At 38.2% G+C, this 18984-nt stretch overlaps 1 long non-coding RNA gene across 1 annotated transcript; it reads right to left on the bottom strand.

The window, feature by feature from the left end:
• Positions 1–5211: 5211 nt before the first annotated feature.
• LOC137496792 (uncharacterized) lies at positions 5212–7169 on the bottom strand. Its single transcript, XR_011017373.2, has 3 exons — positions 7072–7169; positions 6448–6495; positions 5212–5591 (listed from the first exon to the last, which is right to left on the bottom strand). It is a non-coding gene; the product is annotated as an uncharacterized lncRNA (long non-coding RNA).
• Positions 7170–18984: the final 11815 nt, after the last annotated feature.

Below are 18984 nucleotides of genomic sequence, written 5' to 3' on the forward strand. Positions count from 1 at the left end.
AAAAAAGTGGAAGAGGGAAACTCAAGACAATGGTTGGACTTCATGTGTGTCCTACATCTTTGACATTGAAATTGTCATGGTAATGTTCAGGCAGAGGCGCAGGAGCTGAAAGGTTTTGACGTGACAGAGTCGTTGATTCTGGTGTCGTCTTGAGGGTGGACGGTGCACGTAGAGAGGATCTGATAATGAGGATCCTCGTGTTTGCTTAGGAAGGAGGCAGAATCATTTGTTTAATTACTTTTACTAGTCCTTAAGGAGTCAAAAACATGACAATATTAGGCGTTCATGTGTAACATAGAAGACATATAGTAGAAGGAGGTTTTATTTCAGAAATAAATAAAAATTCTACTGAAATAAAATGTTTGCATGAGCTTTACCTAAATTGTTAAATAGCAAAATTATTTAAATGCAAAAATATTAGCCTTCCTGTAAAATGTCTTTTTTTTCATTATTTTCCAAGTGATGTTGAACAGAGCAAAGGATTTTGACAGAATTTACTATAATATATATTTTTTCTGAAAAACTTCTTTTAATTTGGCTAAATATATATATATATATATATATATATATATATATATATATATATATATATATATATATATATATATATATATATATATATATATATATATATATATATATATTAGGGCTGTCAAAATTATTGCGTTAACAACACACGTGATTAATTTTAAATATTTAACGCGAAAAAAAGAAAAAAAACCCAGTTGCATTTTTTTTTATTTCCCTGTTGTGACCGACGTGTGTTCAGGGAAGGTGTGTGCATATAGAGGCGACCAAGGCGTCCGCCTTAGGCAGCAAAATAGTGAGCGAACCTCCGGGTCCTCACTTTCACCCACCCCCTCCCTCACGGTCCTGGCTTTCATTCGCGAGCCGGTCATTTTGGGTTGAGGGCAGCGTGATTGCCGTTTGCCTGGAGCGCTAGTTCAGCTTGCTCCGGCCCTGTGTGTGTTTATGAAATGAATTAAATTCATTTATTTCCTCAAAATTCTACGCACAATAGCCCATAATGACAATGTGAAAAAAGATTTTTTGAAATTGTTGCAAATTTATTAAAAAAACAGAAAACCTGAAAAAAATCACATGTACATCAGTATTCACAGCCTTTGCTCAACACTTTGTTGATGCATCTTTGGCAGCAATTACAGCCTCAAGTCTTTTTGAATATGATGCCACAAGCTTGACACACCTGTATTTGGGAAGTTTTGCCTATTCCTCTTTGTAGTACCTCTCAAGCTCTTTCAGGTTGGATAGGAAGCGACGGTGTACAGCCATTTTCAGATCTCTTCAGAAATGTTCAATAGTATTTAGATCTGGGCTCTGGCTGGGCCACTCAAGGACATTCACCATCAGTCAATTCTTGATGTTTGTTGGGGACAACTTCATTGTTTTATGTTCAATCCACTTAAATTTGTAAAAACAATTAAGTTAACTTAATCGATTTGTGTTGGGACAACATGAAGGAATTGTGTGCAACTCAGCATTTTTTACAGTGTGTATGGACTAGATTGCCAGTGATTGTGACACATATGAAATAAAATATTCAGATATTAATGTTATTGTATTTTGTGTCAATAATACAGAATATTGTGCTTTTTCTGTTAAAGTTTTTGGATTTTTCAAAGTAAAATCCTTCATCCTGATAAAAATCCTTCAAAATGTAATCAAATAAAATATTTAGGAAAAACTCAAATGGATAAACACAGTAAATTAAGGTGGATTTTCTAAAAGCATAAACAAGTCAATCAAAATATATTTTTTTAATGTAATTTTTGTCATTCTAGTTTAAATGTTATTTTTGTAGTAGGACCACCCCTAAACTCACATGATTATATATCAAATTTGCATAAGATTGTATGAGTTCATCCAAATTTTCATTTAATTTGCTAAAGTTTAAAATAGTAATGGTTGTGCCATAAGATTGTGTTAAAATAAACATGAATGGGGACTCTTTAGTCAACTTTACAACATGAAACCAGTGTGCAGATCTCTTACTGCTCATTTTTATGCACACTTACCTTTCTTAAACTGTAATACTGTACTGATTTTTATGCTCTGCAAAACTGAAACAAATAGTTTTTTAAAATGAACTGAAATTAAGCCTGTCTTGTTATGCTGCAAAGTAATAATCATAGTGGTACAGTCCGAGTCTCACACTCATACTAGTTGTGTTGTGATGGGCTCGCAGAGTCGCGTCCTACTGGGGTAGCAGGTCACCTCCCAACACAAGCTTCATTAATGTAATTACACCCGGTCCATCATTGACTTTTGCCTTTCCTATTAGCAGCATCAGCCATTAACACTAATGTTTGGAAGATGCAAGACTTTTCCTGCTCTCTGGGACCGACTGAAACATAATGGGGGGACGCTTTGAGCATCTGTATTCTCAGATTTGCGCATTAAACACATCCCCGGCCTCACATTCATTTGAAAAGTTTCTGATAAACTTGATGGTGGAAATGACAGCGAATGGTATGTTTCTGCAAAATGTTGTCATTCATTCATTTTCCTTCGGCTTAGTCCCTTATATATCAGAGGTTGGCACAACTGAACGAACCGTCAACTATTCCAGCATATGTTTTACACAGTGGATGCTCTTCCAGCACTGGGAAACAGTCATATACTGTCACATTCACACACACTCATACACTACGGCCAGTTTAGTTCATCCAATTCACTTATAGCACATGCCTTTGGACTGTGTATGAAACCGGAGCGCCCGAAGGGAAACTCACACTAATACAGGGAGAACATGCAAACTCCACACAGAAATGCCAACTGGCCCAGCTTGGACTCAAACCAGCTCCTTCTTGCTGTGAGGCGACAATGTTAACCACTGATACATCGTGCCACTCAAAATTTTTTATTTATATTTAATTATACAAAGTTTAACCTGTTTTTTATTGATGTAAGTTGAGATGGCTAGAAAAGTTAATTTGATTCAACAATGAAAAAAAATGAAGGCAGCAAGATTTTTTTTTACAGTGTGGTTGCACTTTATTTCCGTACAGTCTACCTACATAGGAAAGAACTGGGTTACTTTAGTTAACTACATTCAGGGGTAGATTTAGGGAAAGTACCCAGTTTTTGTTTATGTCATGTTTATGTAATGACTCTGATAGTTACACAGAATGTAGGTACAGTATATGTGAAACAAGACTGTAATATATAGGGGCACTGAATATTTTGCTAACATTCACATTTAGTGTAAAATGTTCCGAAGTCCAGAAACAGCATTTTTATTTACATAATTTCAGCATTTGTTTTTTGCAAATTGTGTGATCTGGAAAAAGGAAAAAAGTGGGCAAGGACCTTCTAAAGCCATAAAAAAATTGAAACACTAAGCATTTTAATTGGTAATTACGCTCATTGTAATTTTACAATGTCACAAGCAACCCAATCATTTTTTGTTTTTGCTTGCTTGTTTGTTTACACCAGCTTGAGGTGATTAATTTTAAAAACATAACTAGGTTAAACGTAACTGATCATTTTTAAAAGTCATTCCAAACCCCATCGTCCATATTCAGAACATGCACTGTAAAAATGCTGGGTTCCACACAAACGATTTGTGTTGGGACAACATGAAGGAATTAAGATATTATTTGGTACAAATATAAGTGGATTGAACATAAAACGGTGTACAACCGTTTTCAGATCTCTCCAGACAGGCCCGGATTAAGAACTCAGGGGCCCCTGGGCACATTGTCTTGTAAGGCCCCCTACCTGGCCGCACCCCTATAGTTGAATTTAAAAAATAAGAATAATATAATAATTTTTAAATAAAATGAATCTATAATTTGTTGCCCACATATTTAAATAAATGATATATAATACATATGTATTTATAGTCTACAAAGATTTAAATTATTTTTCAAAGCATTGAATAAAAATACTAATAAAACTATATATATATATATATATATATATATATATATATATATATATATATATATATATATATATATATATATATATATATATATACTGTATATATATATATATTTTGCTTTTATGTATTGCTTTTACAAACTTATAAAGCTTATTATTGCCATGGCATATAACGCACAATGCTTCTCCAATCCAGTTCTATGAATCTGAGTTCTATGAATCTGAGTCTTTCATAATACAAACACTGATTTACTGTCTCTCTCCTCTCCCTGTTTTTCTCTACTCTTCTCGTGATGAAGACTTGATTATAAACCTAAAAGTATCCGAAATCACACACACTATACCTCTTCTCTCCCGTCTCTCTCCTCTTCTGGGCCTTTCGCTCTCTCTCTCTCTCTCTCTCTCTCTGTCTCCCTCTCTCTCTCTCCTTTTCTGTCTGTCTCTCACACGATGAATCCAGTCCGCATTGCGCTGCTGTTAGCCTCCTCCGCCTGGTTAATGCTAGCTTCTCATCATTTAAAGTTACCATAACGTCTTCTTCTGTACCCTCATTCTCCTGATCATGGGTCTGTTTAAAGATGGTGTGTATGGAAAATGCCTCAATAAAGATGCCTCCTCTCCTCTTTCCCTCGCGTTTGCTAAATCCACTTGTCCACTCATTTTTGATCTATGACAGATATACTAAAGTCCGCTCAGTTTAGTGCGGGTTATTATAAAACTGACGTTTCCGCGCTTGACCAATTACGGCATTCTGTTTAGTTAAAGAAAGAAAGGCAATTGAAATATAATAATAATATTAATATGTGATTGCGATTTTTTTGCTCAGAGGAAATACACTGTAAAAAATGTTACTTAGATCTAACTTATAAAAAGTGAGGCAAGTGGTTGCATCGGACGTTTTAGGTTGATTCAACTTCCAGCCTTTTTTAAGTATTTTAAACACTAAAACATTGCTTAAAACAAATGCAATAAAATTAAGTTGAGCCAAATAATATTTCTAAAATAACTCAAATCAGATAAACTTACTTTTTTTGTTAAACTTAACTTACTTATACATTGCTATATGTTGACTGTACTCATTTTAATTAAGTATTATGAACTTAATGATCTAAATAAAATTAACCATGCATATGTCATTTAAAATGAATTTAATTGACTTCTGGCTGTAACCTCAGAAAATAAATCGGCGTTTCTATATTGTAAGCACAATATACACTAGTAAACACAGATAAACAGACTTTCCTGTCAATAACAATTAAATAAGAATGGGAAGATGGATTAAAGACCATAACATGTATTCAACATCAATCAATGTTCCTTTTAATAGTGACTACAAAATAGGCCATTAATGTGGCTACACATACACAATACATAAATAAAAAGATTAATAATACCAGATCCTATTGAGAAATCATCCAAGGCAACTCAGTGAGGAGATTTGCATATTTTGATGAAGATTTAGGATGCATAATGTCCAGTCCCACAAAGAGTCTCTAATACATCTTAAATGTATACAGTTTTGATGGATACTTGAAGTCGAGGACATCGGTAAGTCCAAACAGGAGCCATCATGCATTTGACAGGTTTGGCAAACCTCTGACAGTCCTATGATAATCCAAACTGTGTTGGGCTGATGGCAAATTTTTCCCGTGGGCAGCCGCATGCACCTCTGATTCCTCACAACTCTATTGGTAGAGACAAAAAGAAACAGGAGTTCAGGTGGTTGCTACCAAACAACATTAAATAGCTAAATACTGAATAGAAAATAACTACAAGTGAAGTTACAAAAGTCCAGTGAGAATGATGCATGGATGAAACACCTTAGTTTATCAGTTAAAAATTACCTTAGTTAAAATTACCTAACTTTTATTTAAAAAATAAAAAAAGGTTATAGAGGTTGTGTAATTACATTATTCCAGGTGTTTTTAGTTATCAAATTTTAAAGAAAACTGTGATTTTACTCAGTGTAACAGTGCATGTCATTGTGGTTTCCTGTCAATCACAGAATTGTTAAAAATTTAGGTATTACATTTTTTTGTTTATTTTGGCAACTTATAAAGCATAAGAATGTGTATTTAATTTAGATATTAAAACTGTTTGAAAACGGCTATAAGAAAATTATAGAATACAAATTCTATAATTTAATTGTCATCTTCATTTTGCACCAAACTTTGCACGTCATAATACAAATTTTATTAAATAAATAAATAAATACATTGCCATTTTACACATTACATTAAGGTTTACATAAAATTTTTGCTAAAGCTACATTTAATTGACTTTTTCTTCAAATTTAATGTCACTGGCAAATGACAGTTCAGTGATTCAGTGTTATCAGTTAGCTTTATTGAAAGACTGACAGATAATAAGAAACTGCATTAGGATATTTTTATACTGTTTTTACTGTTGCACACATAAAAAAAATCTTCAGATATCAAATGTAAGTTAATTCTATGGAGCCCACTATTGTTTGCAATTTTACCAATGTTTTACTTACCTGCAAATAATTATAGCTGTAGTTGTATCTAATGTTTTTCTTACCTGGATGTGAAGTTTGAAGATCCACAGGTAACAAAATCACTTTGGTATCTAAAGACCAAGAACATGCATTTTAGAATGAGGTGCATACAATTTAAATGGTTCTGTAAACATCAGTAGTAAATGTAATTTAAGTTAAAATAAATTGTAAATCTGTAATTTATTCACTATGCAGCATTAAAAAACTTATGGACTAAATCTCTAAAACACAAACTTTAAGTTATACTTTCTCTTACGTTAAACACAAACTACTTAACTGTTGCATACGTTTCTGAATTTAATATCCATCCTTAATGTGCTGCTATAACTTAGGTGAGCTAACTTTAGCTAAGTTAGCGCTAACAAACTGAACCCCCACACCCCGACCGCCCACCAGTGACCTTGTTAATCGGTTCTGCAACGTTAGTTTTACCTACTAAGTGTTTTAAAACTACTTTCACTATTAATCGTTAGTATAAACTAGCGTTGGTTAGCGTTAGCCAACTTAGCTTTCCATGTGAGAGCAGTCTAACTGTTAACATACCTGAGGCTACAGTACAATTTACAAAGCTAAAACCTCACCTCCTTAGCGAAGACAGCAGTTTTGCATGACTTTACAATTATCATTCGGCTAAATTTGCAACTTACCGTGTTAATCAGATCCGCTGCTGGGAGCAGTTAATGTCGACCATTGCAGAAGCTGCGTCTGCCTGCTAAATCCCGGGCAATGAAAAAGGAGTCACGCCAAACTATTAAAATCACGTTTTATGAACACCTGCCCACATCGACAGCTGCTCTAATAAATTGTCTGTGTCAACTCACTTTTATAACATTTATTCTACACAATAACCACGTACAAAAATCTACTCAAATAAATTGCATTAGTTTTATTTAAAATATACAGTTATATAAAAACTGATATATTTTAAGTAAAGAGGAAGCAAATTTTATTTTTTTGGTATAAAACAAATAAAATTAACTAGACTGCAATTATTTAAAGTAGATAGAACCAACTTTGTGAGTGTAGCACTTTTTACAGTGTACAGTTGTCTGAGCAATATAGTTTTTGCTGAGAGGGAGGCACCTATAATAAGACTAAACATTATTAAATACCCACAATACACTTGTGACTTTATATCACATTTGCATTATTTTTAAAAAATGTTTTCTTCCTGTTAAAAATAAATATATGTCCAATCTGATATGTAATGGGGAGAAAAAAAAGTAGCACGAGTTCAGCTGATGGTGGATTCGAACCCAGTTTATGATTAATCGCGTCAAAAGATGCTGTTGTGCGCCTGACAAGGTGCGCCACTGGCTGTAATGAATGACAGCTCTTTACTCATGTTGTCTCTATCAATCAGGCATCGATAGGCGTAAACCCTGAATAGCTTATTCCAACTAGATGTGCTATTTGCAATTAGCCAAAAAAGACACTCCGAAATTGTCTTTTTTTTCTCCCCCCTCGCAGGGGCCCCTAGTGCCCACGGGCCCCTGGACCTGTGCCCATAAGGCCCATTGGTTAATCCGGCCCTGTCTCCAGAGATGTTCAATAAGATTTGGGTTCTGGACATTCACTGAGCCACTCTATTAATATTTTGGTGATGTGCTTTGGGTCATTGTCCTGCTGGAAGATGAACCGTCGCCCCAGTCTGAGGTCAAGAGCCCTCTGAAGCAGGTTTTCATTTAGGATGTCTCTGTACATTGCTGCATTCATCTTTCCCTCTATCCTGACTTGTCTTCCAGTTCCTACTGCTGAAAAACATCCCCACAGCATGATGCTGCCACCACCATGCTTCACTTTAGGTATGGTATTAGCCTAGTGATGAGCGGTGCCTGCTTTTCTCCAAACGTAAAACCTGACATTCACTCCAAAGAGTTCAATTTTAGTCTCATCAGACCAGAGAATTTCTTTCTTATTGTCTGAGAGTTCTTCAGATGCCTTTTGGCAAATTCCAGGCGAGGAGTGGCTTCCGTTTGGCCACACTACCATACAGGCCTGATTGGTGGATTGCTGCACAGATGGTTGTCCTTCTGTAAGGTTCTCCTCTCTTTACAGAACAACGCTGGAGCTCACATAGAGTGACCATCGGGTTGTTGATCACCTTCCTGACTAGGGCCCTTCTCCCCTGATCACGCAGCTTAGATGGCCGGCCAGCTCTAGGAAGAGTCCGGGTGGTTTCAAACATCTTCCACTTACGGATGATGGAGGCCGGTGTGCTCATTGGAACTTTCAGAGCAGCAGAAATTTTTTCTGTAGCCTTCCCCAGCCTTGTGCCTCGAGGCAATCTTGTCTCGGAGGTCTACAGACAATTCCTTTGTCTTCATGCTTGGTTTGTGCTTTGACATGCACTGTCAATCCTGGGACCTTATATAGACAGGTCTTTTCAAATCATGTCCAATCAACTGAATTTACACAGGTGAACTCCAGCTAAGCTGCTGAAACATCTCAAGAATGATCTGTGGAAACAGAATGTACCTGAGCTCAATTTAGAGCTTCATGGCAAAGGCTGTGAATACTGATGTACGTGTGATTTTACAGCTTTTTTATTTTAAATAAATTTGCAACAAATTCAAAAAATCTTTTTTTCACATTGTCATTATGGGGTATTGTGTGTAGAAGTTTGAGGAAATAAATTAATTTAATCCATTTTGGAATAAGGTTAACATAAAAAAATGCTGAAAAAGTGAAGCGCTATGAATACTTACCAGATGCACTGTATGGTTCCTAATCTCTGGAATAGCCTTCCTGATAATACTCAGACACACTTTCTCAGTTCAAAACTCACATCACATCACCTATATCAGGGATCACCAAACTTGTTCCTGGAGGTCCGGTGTTCTGCAGATTTTAGCTCCAACCCTAATCAAACACACCTGAACAAGCTAATCAAGGTCTTACTAGGTATACATGAAACACCCAGGCAGGTGTGTTGAGGCAAGTTGAAGCTAAACCCTGCAGCGCACCAGACCTCCAGGAACGAGATTGGTGACTCCTGACCTATATGCTATAAAATTGCAGGTTATCTATATCTGTATATAATAACTTATATTTGATTGTAGCTTTAACTTAATTCAATTGTATTACAATAATGTGCACCTTTTATAAAGCTGCTTTGAAACAATGATTGTAAAAAGCACTATACAAATAAACTTGAATTGAATTGATTTCCATGGAGAAAATCGGTAACGAGTAAACAACGACAACAAATAACAACTGCCAGCATTCAACAAAATGATACAAGAACATCCTTAAAGATTTGGTTTTCTGACTATTCTCCACATTTACTAATAAAAAGCATTATTAACAAATGTAAAATGGTTTGAACTAAAACAAATGCGCGCAGCTGAAAGTTAAAATGCGAGGCAAATCAAATCATCACAACATTTTAGGTGTGTGTGGGGAGCAGCGCGAACGTATGCAGCGCAGAAAATTAAGCAAATGGCATCATTACAAGCGTTCATCTTGGCTTGCGAGGGGTTGCGGGAGATGATGGGGTGTCTGTGTCTTCAGCGGTCTCAACAGACAGAGCTGCACGTCAGACGCCGGTAACAAATGGTTCTGCTAAATCAATCTTTAATTTGATGCCAGCCTTTTGCTAATGGAGAGTCTTGTTAGAGTCTTAGCCTTTTGTCGGCTCAGTCAAAGTTTACCCATTATGCCAGGAATCCATCATTTCTAGATGTGGTCAGTAATGAATTGTGTGCATCGGCATCATTAGAGGTTTATGAAGCAAAAGCTTCCACCTATTAAATAGAGCTATTAAAGACCCTCTTAATGTTCACCCTGTTTAATGGTGAGAAATAGACTAAAGCAGTCACGGGAGAAAAATTAGTTGATTTTGATTCATTAGACGCACAATCATTTATGCGATCCTGAGCGATTGCTTTCTAATAGACTGTTTCCCACCAAAACAACAAAAGGATGTAATGTCTCCATGAGGAAAATCATCTTATTTAAGAACTCAACTTGTTTGTGAGATGTCATAATGAATCAAAAGTCGTGCACAAACGCAAGATGAACTAATGCTTGACATTGATTAATGTTCTCCATGTTTTGCTTCAAATGTACATGCGTTTTTGAATACTTTGCCTTGAGTTTACCCTAAATCTAACTCTAACTAGAGTTTAAAAAGACAGTTTGGGCATTAATCTATTGTGTTCTTTTCACTTACTGATTTCTATTGTTTTTATATCATACATTTTATTTATTAGAACGTATTAAAATAACTTATATTATTTGAGTTTGGGTGCCTTTCAGTGTGGAGTTTGCATGTTCTCCCTGTGTCGTGTGGGTTTCCTCCGGGTGCTCCGGTTTCTCCCACAGTCCAAAGACATGGGGTACAGGTGAATTGGGTAGGCTAAATTGTCCGTAGTGTATGAGTGTGTGTGTGTGTATGTGTGGATGTTTCCCAGAGATGGGTTGCGGCTGGAAGGGCATCCGCTGCGTAAAAACTTGCTGGATAAGTTGGCGGTTCATTCTGCTGTGGCGACCCCAGATTAATAAAGGGACCAAGCCGACAAGAAAATGAATGAATGAATTGGTTTGTGGCGTGACACGGTGGCACAGTGGTTAGCACTGTCGCCTAACAGCAAGAAGGTTGCTGGTTCAAGTTCCAGCTTGGCCAGTTGGCATTTCTGTGTGAAGTTTGCCAGGTGCTCCGGTTTCGTCCAAAGACATGCGGTATAGGTGTCTTGATTAAGCTAAATTGGCCGTAGTGTGTGTGTGAATGAGTGTGTGTGGATGTTTCCCAGTGCTGGGTTGCAGCCTGAAGGGCATTCGCTGTGTAAAACATATGCTGGATAGATTGGTGGTTCATTCCCCTGTGGCAACCACTAATAAACAAAGGGACTAAGTGAAGGGGGAGGGTGGGTCAATCAGTATTTTTTTAAACACTATTGGTCGGGTTTAGCGAAGGGGGAGGGTGGGTCAATCAGTGCTTTTTAAAACATTATTGGCTGGGTTTAGTGTAGGGGGGAGGGTGGGTCAATCAGAGCTTTTTAAAACACTATTGGTTGGGTTTACTGAAGGGGAGGGTGGGTCAATCAATTCAATTCTATTCAGCTTTATTTGTATAGCGCTTTTACAATGTAGATTGTGTCAAAGCAGCTTCACATAAATGGTCATAGTAACTGGAACAGTGTAGTTCAGTTTTTAGTGCTTAAGTTCAGTTCAGTTCAGTTTAGCTCAGTTCAGTGTGATTTAATCAGTGCTTTTTAAAACACTATTGGTTGGGTTTAGTGAAGGGGGAGGGTGGGTCAGTCGATCCATCAGTCATTCAGTCAGTAGGCAGTGAGTCAATAGCCTCTGGTGGATTTACGTGAGAACAACTGGCACGAATGGCACTCGCAAGAGAAACTTGAGATCTGAAAAAGCATACATAGCAGCCTATGGTGGATTCACGAAAAAAAAAAAACTGCAGTAAAACTCAGCTCCTGGGATGTATTTTGCTCTATAAAAGTATATATATCCCAAACATGAACAACTCCAACCGGTGGGTTTGCTGATATTTGACAAAATTTGAGCAAGAATTGGTGGAATAATTCAACCTATTTGCAAAGTTACTTATTGACCAGATGTGCAGAACAAAAGATAGTTCCATTTGTCTGTCTACTAGCATGAAGGTTAATATTAATAAACTGGAAACAGCTCTTACATATATACATCTAATAAGGGATGTAATTAAACATTTGGAAATGGAGAAAATCTGATTCTCCCTAAAAAGAAAGAAGACAAATTCTATAAAATCGGGCAACCTTTCTTTCACAATCACCAGCTATCTAATCCATACAGAAAACTGGAGAATTACAAATCTGCCACCAAAGGAACTACAAATCCTGTGATGCACCACATACACACACCTGTTCTAGTTCTCCTTTGATTAGACACACACAGCTGGGAGCTGCTCATTACACAGACTACAAATACAGCACACAAACGCATCTGTTGATGCGTTTCTCTTGCCTTGTCTTGCCATGTACCGAGCTTTGCTTTGTTTGTTTATTGTTTACGTTGTTTGCTGCCTGGACTGACCATTCGCCTGTTATTTGACCACAGCTCTAGATTCCCAATATTCTTTTGTTTGCCACTGCGTTGACTGTTATTTGCTTGACCATTCCTGAAAAAGCGTATGTAATCCATAGTATTACAAATAGAAATAAAAGAAAAATATATGCCAAATAAACTGATATACATTAAGCTTAATTAATAAATTAAAAACCCGATTTATAGATTAATTTAAAAGTACTTCATAAATAGAATTCAAGTTTAAATCTTAAAATTGCCTAAAGGTATTTTTTTGTTTTCCTGTTTGTTTATTGTTGATGATTTAGTTTTATTTTCTGAATTTTTGTGAATTGTAAAGATGTATATTGTTACTTTGCCCTTAAGAGGTTAAATTTGAGCTCACCACTGACCTATCAGGTGAAAGGAAATGCGTGCAACGGAACGACGTAAACAACGTCAGTGACGTCAGAGGAAGAAACGGAAGAGAAGCGAGCGCATGGAAGCTGAGATCAAAAAGCTAATCCAGCGAGAAACGAGTGAAATCCTGTCTTTTAAACTTGACAGAACGTCTAGAAAGATATTGATAGTGATTCATCGGACCTGATTGTTTGTTGATCTTGCGATATTACTTTGATATTGATGCGGATGCAGCGAGGACACGGATCGCGGTTGTCATCGCGTGCAATGAGATGGCGGGCCACCCAACGGATCTCGATTGAACACATTCACGGTGAAATTGCAGCGATTGCACCTGTTGTTTAATGTTTCATCTTCATGACAGAACTGTGCTGGATGACAGAGTAAGCTGGCATCACACTTTCTTCCTTTCCACCTGTACTGTGGTATGTTCTGGGCAGCAGGACGGTAGGACTCAATTTATGGATTGAAATCGAAACAATACTTTTCCTCGTGATTTCAGGGACTGGTATATAAAATATACCACAAAGACTGTTGGAATTAGCCTTCATTGAACTGTTTCTGAGAGTTATATTGTTTTTCATTTGCACTTTATTAGTGTGAAGACAAATTGTTATTTTATTTCATAATTGTGATTTATTCATTGTCATTTGGGGTATTTATCTTTTGTTTTCCAAGCTGAATTGAAAATTTGAGTATTTTGCTTAAACTAACATAAAATTAGCTGATTAGCTGACTACATGTAGTTTACTTCTAATAGAATAAAGTAATATAATTAGGACACGTCAATTAGCTATAAATAAAAATAGGTCAAACGTTGTACTTAAAATAAGCTAAAATATACATATAAATCCATAAAATTGAAATAAATAAACCAGTTTGTCAGAGAGAAAGAAAAGATTAAATAAGGGGTTTTTAAGAAAGGAAAAAAAAGAGACAATTCATTTTTTTGTTTATTTGGTTTTCATTTTTTATTATCATTAAGAGGGTTTATTGATAACCAAGTTTCTTTTCTTTGAAAGAAGTTGTTCTTCTTTATTGTTGTTTTTTTTCCTCTGGAAAGAGAAATTAAGACAATTATTTTTTTTTATTTCTTTCTTTATTATATAAAGTTCATTATAGTTGAAACTAATCTCTGTTGTCTGTTCTCTTTAGTCGGTCTCTCATTTCTGCTCCTACGAACCTACAGTACTGGTCCACGTTTTCCCTCAGGTTTACGCAGTCTAAGCAGTTGTAGTGACGTGGGTGACCTGAGGGTGGCGCTACAGTTTGGCGAGCCAGCCAGGAGCAGTAAGTAGAGAGTGACTATAGTAAGAAATCAGACGTATTTAAATAGACTTTACAACGTAAAGATGGAAATCATTGAACAGGAGAACATTAAGGTTCCAAATTCTCTTATTGTAAGCGGAACTACAGACACAGAGAGTGATACTGATCTGACCGAGCATCTAGGTAAATATGGGTGCATAAATAGAATTGTCCGCATTGACAGTCCTGGGTCCCCCCATCACAAAAATGTGATAGTTGAATATGAGAGTGGAAGTGCAGTGAAAATCCTAGAGCCCCAGTTACCATTCATTTTTGAAAATCCACATCAGGCTGATATTCAGTATGAGATCAAAGCTTTGTCCAGTATTTATGTTGAAACCGTCAATACTAGTGCCACCAAGGGCTATATGGAAAAGTTGAAAAGCATTGCAAAGCTTAGTGGTAGGCGTTTTGAGGACCTCTTACAAGAAGAGCTTTCTAAATGCAGGGAACCCATAGCACAGGCTGATGACGATACTACAGATGTTGCCCCTGATTTGCGCTCAGGCATTCCTCAAGTTAACCCTGTTCAGGGAAGCCAGGAAATGCCTATGGGTGCTGCATTTGTTCCATTAGTTGGAACGAATGTTCCTAATGTGAATCCCCCAGAGATACAGCGTGTTGTAGTTGAGCATATTGTGAAGAGTGAAGAAGCTACTTCTCACATGCATGCTCCTCTCAAGCTAAGATTCTTTTCTGGGCGGTCCCCTCGTCCAGCGAATGAGGTAGACTATGAGATTTGGCACAACAGTGTAGAACTCATGCTACAAGACCCAGCCGTGTCTGATTTAGTCAGATCTAGAAAAATTATTGACAGCCTTCTACCTCCAGCATCAGACATTGTGAGGACGCTAGGTCTGCATGCAACGCCTAGAGCTTATCTTGATCTTTTAGATTCAGCTTTCGGAACGGTGGAGGATGGTGACGAACTCTTTGCTAAGTTCTTGAGCACAATGCAGAATGCAGGAGAGAAGCCATCACAGTTTTTACAGCGATTGCAAGTAGCTCTTGCACAGGCTATTAGAAGAGGTGGTGTGCCCTCTAGTGAGGCTGATCGACACTTAGTAAGACAATTCTGTAGGGGTTGTTGGGACGATGCCCTCATTTCAGAATTACAACTAGAACAAAAGAAGGCCAATCCCCCTTCCTTCTCAGAATTGTTGTTACTGTTGCGAACAGCAGAAGACAAAATTAGCACAAAAGAGCTCCGTATGAGAAAACATCTTGGTGCATCCAAGCTGCGAACATCCTCTTACTCTGTGTGCGCTTCATCGGATGAGGTTGTATCGACTCAGACTATTGTTTCAGATTTGAAAAAGCAAATTGCAGAGCTTCAGAACCAAGTTGAGGGTTTAACGAAAGCTAAAAAGCAAGCTCAGTGTGCTCCAGAGGGCAGAGTTTGTGACTTGCAAAAGCAAGTAGTAGGGTTGAAGGGTCAAATTGTTGAAGCTAAGCCAAGCAAGTCTGCAAAAACTCAATCTGCTACTAGGATGAACAAAACCCAGTCCGTGCAAACAAACTTGAGTGAAGTTGTAAGCAGTGTCCCTCTTAAGCAGCTGAGTAAACCTAAGCCCTGGTACTGCTTTCACTGCGGTGAAGACAGTCATATTGCTTCTACATGTGATCGTGATGCAAATCCTGCCTTGGTAGCTGCCAAAAGAAAGCTTTTAAAAGAGCGGCAGTCATCCTGGGAGGCACAAATGGGGTCATCCTATCGCATTCCTTTAAAATAGAATCAGCTCCAGTTGTGGGACAAACGGGGGCTGAAAAATGTAGCAGGCGTCCCAAGAATAGTAAATTTTGCAATCACCATGCTAGCAGTAGAAGCAAACCTTTTATTTTGCCTAAGGGCTTGGTAGGGGCAAAATGCACTGCTGAAGTCTCTATAGCGGGTCAAAAGTGTAGTGTTCTTTTTGACACAGGTTCGCAGGTAACCACTGTTTCTCAGACCTATTATGAACAGAATTTGTCTCATCTAGAGATAAAACCGCTTGAACATCTTGAGGTGGAAGCTGCAAATGGACAGTTTGTACCGTATCTGGGCTATGTTGAGATTGATGTAGTGTTCCCAAAAGAATTCCTTGGAGCAGAGATCACACTTACCACTCTTGCTTTGGTCACTGCAGATACTAGCAGTAATGTCCAGTCTCCTGTTCTTATTGGTACAAACACTCTTGACTTAGCCTATGAAGTCCAGTTTGATTCTGAAGTAGCCCAGCCTTCACATGTATTACCGTATGGATTCAAAGTCGTCATGAATGTTCTCAGACACCGATTCAAGCTAAAAACCAATAGCATGATTGGACTTGTTCGAGCCCAGGGTACAAAGCCTGAAGTTGTCCCTGCAGGACAAACTCTTGTGCTTGAGGGTTCAATAAATTCCAGAGAGCTTTCCTCTGATAAGTGGGTTCTGATGGAGGCTCCTCTTCAGTCTTCCTTGCCTGGAGGTCTTTTGTGTGCATCTTCTCTTGTCACTCTTTCCCAGAGATCATTTCAGAAAATCCCAGTGATCCTGAAAAATGAAACTGAGCATGACATTTTAGTTCCTGCAAAGAGTGTCATTGCAGAATTGTATTCACTGCAGAGTGTGAATGTTAAAGAACCTGCCACAGAGTCCAACAGTCAGGGTAAAGAGTTACCACCGTTCACTTTGGATTTTGGTGACTCACCAATACCTAATGAGTGGAAGGAGAGAATTTCACAAAAGTTGTGTGCGATGTCAGATGTTTTTGCTCTTCATGATTTAGATTTCGGCAAGACTGATAAAGTGACGCATCGCATAAGGCTACATGACCAAACCCCATTTAAACAGAGAGCTCGCCCCATTCACCCGCAAGATTTTGATGCTGTGCGGAAACATCTGCAGGAGTTATTAGATGCCGGTGTCATCCGGGAGTCGGAGTCCCTTTTTTCTTCACCGATCGTAGTTGTTCGGAAGAAGAATGGGGATGTTCGTCTCTGTGTTGACTACCGTAAACTTAACCTGCAAACGATCAAAGATGCTTACGCTTTGCCAAATTTGGAGGAAACTTTTTCCGCTCTTACTGGTTCTCGCTGGTTCTCTGTTTTGGACCTCAAATCTGGTTACTACCAGATCGAGGTTGAGGAGTCCGATAAGCACAAAACCGCTTTTGTCTGTCCGTTAGGTTTCTGGGAGTTCAATCGAATGCCGCAAGGGGTTACGAATGCTCCCAGTACCTTTCAAAGACTGATGGAACGGTGTATGAGCGATGTTCATTTAAAAGAGGTCGTTGTTTTTCTGGATGACTTGATAGTGTTTTCTGACACTTTAGAGGAGCACGAGCGTAGGTTGTTGAGAGTGTTGCATCGCTTGCGGGAGTTTGGGTTGAAGCTTTCTCTGGAAAAATGCAGATTTTTTCAGACTTCTGTGAAATATCTTGGGCACATAGTGTCTAGCAGTGGTGTAGAGACCGATCCAGACAAGGTTGCGGCACTGAAAACTTGGCCTGTTCCGAAAAACCTGAAGGAACTCAGATCATTTTTAGGTTTTTCAGGGTATTACCGCAGATTTATTCGCGATTATGCAGCCATTGTGAAGCCTTTAAATGATTTGACGTCAGGGTATCCACCACATAGAAAGAGCTCTAAAGTTAGGGAACGGAGAGATTACCACAATCCCAAAGAGCCCTTTGGGAGCCGTTGGTCTGCAAATTGTCAGAAAGCGTTTGAAGCCATCATCGAAGCACTTACTACTGCTCCAGTGCTTGGTTTTGCCGATCCTAAACTTCCGTATGTTTTACATACGGACGCCAGCACTGTGGGGTTGGGAGCGGCTTTGTACCAGGAGCAAGAAGGGCAGTTAAAAGTAATTGCTTATGCCAGCCGTGGACTTTCTCGAAGTGAAGCCCGTTATCCCGCTCATAAATTAGAGTTTTTGGCCCTTAAATGGGCAGTAACTGAAAAATTCTACGATTATCTGTACGGTAACCAATTTACTGTAGTTACCGACAGTAATCCACTTACTTATGTATTAACCTCGGCTAAGTTAGATTCTACGAGCTACAGGTGGCTTTCCGCTCTTTCAGCATTTTCCTTTAAATTGCAGTACAGAGCTGGGAAACAGAACATAGATGCTGACAGTTTGTCCAGACTTCCTCATGGTGCTTTAAAAAATGATGTTGCATCTCAGAAGGAACAGGAACGAATTCGTCAATTTGCACTGAACCACCTGTTTGATGATGTCCAGACCATGTCACCTGAAGTCATTCAGGCCATATGTGATAAGCACATTGTCTATTGCAAGTCCGTGGATTGTGGTGTTACTCCTATGACTTTAGTTGAGTCCCTTGCAATCCATGTTGATGCAATCCCAGGCAGTTTTGATCATGATGAGAATAATTTTGGTTGTCCGGTAGTGCCAACATTTGGAGAGAATGATTTAAAAGAAAAACAAAGATCTGACCCCATTATCCGTGAAGTCATTGTCCAGTTAGAAACAGGTGAGACAATCCCTCCTTTAGTACGGAAAGAACTTCCTATGCTCTCTTTGCTTATGAGGGAACTCAGTAAGTTGGAGTTGCAAAATGGAATCCTCTATCGGAGGAGGCATGATGGAGATACCATCACTTATCAGCTAGTTCTTCCTGAGTCTTTGCGTAGTATGGTTTTGACATGTCTACATGATGACATGGGGCATTTGGGTGTAGATCGTACACTGGACCTTGTGAGATCTAGGTTTTATTGGCCTAAAATGCTTGTGGATATTGAAAGAAAGATCAGAACCTGCCCTAGGTGTGTTTGTCGTAAATCTTTACCAGATCATGCTGCACCTTTGGTTAATATTCAAGTGACTCGACCCCTTGAGCTAG

The sequence above is a fragment of the Danio rerio genome, chromosome 12 (assembly GCF_049306965.1).
Source record: "Danio rerio strain Tuebingen ecotype United States chromosome 12, GRCz12tu, whole genome shotgun sequence".
In the NCBI taxonomy this organism is placed as follows: Eukaryota; Metazoa; Chordata; class Actinopteri; order Cypriniformes; family Danionidae; genus Danio; species Danio rerio.